The sequence below is a fragment of the Corvus brachyrhynchos genome, unplaced genomic scaffold (assembly GCF_000691975.1).
Source record: "Corvus brachyrhynchos isolate BGI_N302 unplaced genomic scaffold, ASM69197v1 scaffold56, whole genome shotgun sequence".
In the NCBI taxonomy this organism is placed as follows: domain Eukaryota; kingdom Metazoa; phylum Chordata; class Aves; order Passeriformes; family Corvidae; genus Corvus; species Corvus brachyrhynchos.
Genome location: NW_008238664.1, coordinates 7,987,727 through 7,992,411, shown reverse-complemented (window position 1 = coordinate 7,992,411; position 4,685 = coordinate 7,987,727).

Here is a 4,685-nt window from a genome sequence, read left to right as displayed (position 1 = left end):
ATGGACCCAGGTGACTTACCACAGCTGTCAAATGATGTCACTTCAAATATGGAGTTGTAAAGCTAATATTTTTTTCAAACCACCGAGCTGAAATGCAAAGACTGAGGTTATGAGAAAGCTGTTTGAAATCCAGATAGGTGGTTAGTCTAAATGCTGCTGAGAGAAGTATTTCTATCATGTCCTATTATGTCATAGCTCTGCATCTCTAAGCCAGGTGGTATCTGGATGCCATCACTGGCAAAGGAAAACGAACTGTATGAACCATAAGCCTGTTTCCACCTGTTTGGTGCCACCTTCTCGACTGTGGTCATCGTGGTGCTCCACAAACAAGAACTCAAACTTGTGTCCCCACCTTGCACTACTTGTTATGCCTCTGGGCTCGCTGCTGCTCTTCCTGCCACTCAAATAACATGGCAGCATCCCCTGAGTTAAAAGGAATACAGATTGTGGGGCAGGCATAGTTATTGCAACAGCAAATGCAGGGGAAAAAAAAAGGCAGTAGCAGATATACTTTGGCTTATAATTTGTTCAGCATTCTTTAGCTTCCTTTCACATTTTATGAGAGGAATTACTAAAATGAGACATTTCAAAATGCTGAGATTATAAAACACTTGTAATCAAACCTTTAGCAATATAAAATTCTTGAATTCAGGCCAATTGCTCTACAGTCTGTTCCCTTCTAGTGCACATGATGCTGATCTGTGTCTGTTACAGGAGATCTTAGGGCAAAGATTGTGCTCCATTTTTACTATGCACAGAGCAAAGCAATCCAGCCCTCTGGGTTTCTTATCTGTATGGTCTCTCTCACTTCTGCAGCTGAATTTACTTCAGTACCTTTCTATGCAATGCTGCACATCTTTCAGATTTATCCATTGCCTTTTGCAGTAAGACTTTTTCTCGGCTCTTGGAAACATACTTCAAGGTAACATTGCTACAGAGGTGAACATAAAACTACAAACTCGAGTCCTGTTACTGTTCAGTAGCAGGATACTATCTCTCTCATTAGCCCAGCAGCTTCTTCCGTTCTTCCCATTCCGAGACCAGCACGTGATTTCTACAGAAAGGAGATGTAGAGAGAGAGGCTTCTAATTTTTTACATACTATAGGGTTCCTCAAGAACAACCACTTCCTAGGGAAGCCCAAACTGGAAAAACAGATGGGAATGACATTCCAAAATTGATTTAAAAAGTATGAAGCCTATGATCATCGGCACTGAGTTCAGTGCAGAAATAACAAATAATTGCAATTTATCTCTGACTACAAAGGCCCCATTATGATGAAGAACTTTAGCCTAACAAGTTGTTTAATGCATAAAAAATATTTCAAAAAGGAAAAGGAGGATAGGAAAGAGAAGTTCAAGGATTCTGTGAATGGATTTCAGCACAGGAGCCAGAAGGCAAAAAAAGAGCTGGAAGGATGCTTATAACAACTTGTATTTATAACAACTTGTGTTAACTTGGACATGAGTGTCTAGATTCAGAGGAGTTTGGGACAAGGGAAAAAAAAACATGCAGGAAGATTTGCTGTAAATTGTGAAAAAACCCCAGTCCTCTGAAGAATATTAAGATGTTATATCACCACTTCAAGTGCACTCTGAGGTTAACAAATAGTGGGAGCTTCCTGGAGGTTCCCACTACAGCCTTTACAGGAAAGAGGAGTGATTTCTGCTTTCATTTGCAAAGATAGGTGCACTTACCAGATAAAGGGTGCTGTGCCAGAGTTATGCTGAATAAGCAAAAGTTGTAATGAAAAAAATTGGCTGAAGCATCCCACTGAAGTTCTCATTTACCTCTAATAATTCAAAAACATAACAAAGATACATCTCTCTCATATCTTCAGCTATAATACATTCATTTTTTCATCACTCTATTCTCTCATTTAAGAAAGAGCAGGGCAATTTGCTCATCCTGTTTCCCTGAGCAGCATGGAGATCTCCTTCTCATCTCATGTATTTCCAACAAGACATAGTGAACATCTGCCACTTGCAGCAGATATCGATCAGAGTGTTTGTAAGGCTCCTCCACCTGCCCTTAATTTCCCAACAAAGCCCTTTGTTTATTATTCTACAGTTAGTCAGAACAGTCATGCAGTTCCTTTCTCCAGTGCATTTGCCAAGTAAAAGGCATCATTAGTCAGAGAAGCAGAAAGATGTTTGGACCTCCTAGAATGACAAAAGGAGTGGACACATCAATAACATCCATTGCAGTCGGCAGAGATATTCTTATTTCTGTTTCAGTAACTAAGGCTGAATTTCTAAAAAGCCTGTTATCAACCATTGTATATCATTCTATAATAATATCTGTGAACTTTCTGTAGCGATCCATGAGGCTTTGTCGAAGCTTGAGAGAAATATTTTTTTTCTATTTATGAAACTCAATTTTCAGTCTGAAATATAGGCACCTACATTCAGCCAATGCTGCCAGCAGAGCTTGGGGTCATGAACTTTACAAATCTGGAAGTATTTTCTCAGTACCAGCACAGTGAAATATGCACGTGATAAATATTTCCAGCACATATTGGTAGACCATTATCAATCACAGTGAGCAGCAAGTCCACATGTAGAGGTGCTGCTGTATTGGTTTTTTGTTGCTAAATATTCAGACTGCAGTCTATACAGATGCTTTGCAACATTTACCATCCTGAAGTCCCAGCATAATTACTCTTTCTCCCAACCAAGCATGGAATCACTCGATCTCCACCTCCTCCTTTTCTGCCAGTATCAGTACACCACCGTCATGTCTCTTTCTAGTCCGTTCTCAGGACCCTCCATTGTTTCCTCCAAACGGGTTGGCAGCCATTTGAAATGGTGGCGGCTTAACACTGGAGGACTCCTGAAAGTAGCTTAGTTTCACACCAAACTGCAGAATCCTAGTAGATTCCTGTATTTGTTCCACAGGACAGTGACTGTGGATCATTGCCCGGGAGAACAACTTCCCAGTACATGGTGTGAATCAATGCACAACAGTGCATGCAACAAATCTCAGGGAACTGGGGGTTGAATCACAATACGTAAATCATGCGGATAGACATTTTTACTCTAGCTAGTACACACTGGTTATTTCCAAGAAAATGTATTCCAATAGCTTTTCTTTATAAACATCAAAATGATTTCTTAGAAACAATCCTGCTGAGTTATCAGACCCATTCAAAACAAATGAAACCCAAGCGTTTCCAAAAGTAAATAAGGTGTCAAAATGCAGTTAAGTAACCTTATGAAAGCCATTACAATTACTTAAAAGTAATAAAATAATTAATGCAAGGGCATCTTAAAACTTTAAAATGGCCACATGATGGCCTAGTGAATTATTCTTACCAGATTAAAGAAGAGGTGGAAGCAGGGCTATGGACAACCGTTGGTAACATCAGCCAGAGTATCTTCAGCCATGTAGATTTTTTCCTGCATTATTATTGGATGCTGCTGCTATCTGTGTTCATACAGGTCTCAGCAAAGTGATTTGAACAGGCTTTTACTAAGGGAAAGACTCCTTAATTCTGAATTAAAAGAAATCACAGAATTCACTTTATAGTAGCAGCCTCAATTCTGACTCAAAAGTGCAGCTTTTAGTTATATTATTTTTAACCTTTCTTTCCAAGTCAGAGTACTTGCTTTTATTCAACAGGAAATGTTGCTGGGTATTAGGTGTGTCAACAATTACATTACTTACGTAAGTTACTTACATAATGGGTATTTCTGCAATCTAATAGTTTATATATCAGTTGATTGGAGAATATGAAAATAATAAAGTTTTTGAGAAATACACTGTTATATACATACAATCACCTGAATTTGATTAACATATACTAATTACATTGATACATTAAGCATATGTTACAGTGTAAAATATATGCAGAGAAACACAGAATTTCTCACATATATAGCTGTTTACATTCCATTTTATGTTTTGTTTTCAGAATAACATTGCATTTGAGTTCACATGTCAAGACTACTACTGAGAATAGCATATCTTTTTATACAGACCTGGGTCTTGCCTACAGCAAGAAGTAGTAAAAGTTAATTTATAGAGCTTTCCTGTGGGGGAGATACATATATCAGTCTAAAATTTAATATGCACAAGGTAACATTAATTTGTTTTAGGAAGGAGATAAGCTACGTCAACACAAGTTCCACTGCTAGTAAAACAGGCATATTGTACAAAGCTGTACTAGTGTAACACTTCAAACTAAGAAACAAAAGTAAAGAAGAAAAGATCCATGCCACTAAATGTAATAGTTGTGCCAGTGCACTCGGTGATGAACACCTCCCTTTGCTATCAATTGCTGAAGTAAGTAAAATTTTCAGGTGAATATTGTCATGGCCAAAGTAGTAATAGTTTGTGCACTAGAGATAACTGATAATTAAACACCCAGGATGAGGCTGTCTGGAGAGCTAAGGATGCCAGGGCAGGAAAGCCACAAGAGAGCTATAAAGGCGACGCATAAAAGCCCTCTTGCCTGTTAGCTGAGGCGGTGAGATCCTTTGTGCGGCATCGGGGATCACAGGAGAAAGAAAGGGATATGGGTGCAATTTAAACAGGTCCATGGCCCAGGGTGTCCGTGGTAGAAAGAGACAGAAGCAATATAATTTCTCTGAGTTTCTACAAAATAAAAAGTTTTTCTGACCGAAAAAAAATGGGAGAATAAAGCGAAAGAAGGGAAGGGTGAGGCGGGAGGTGTCGCGAGGGTTC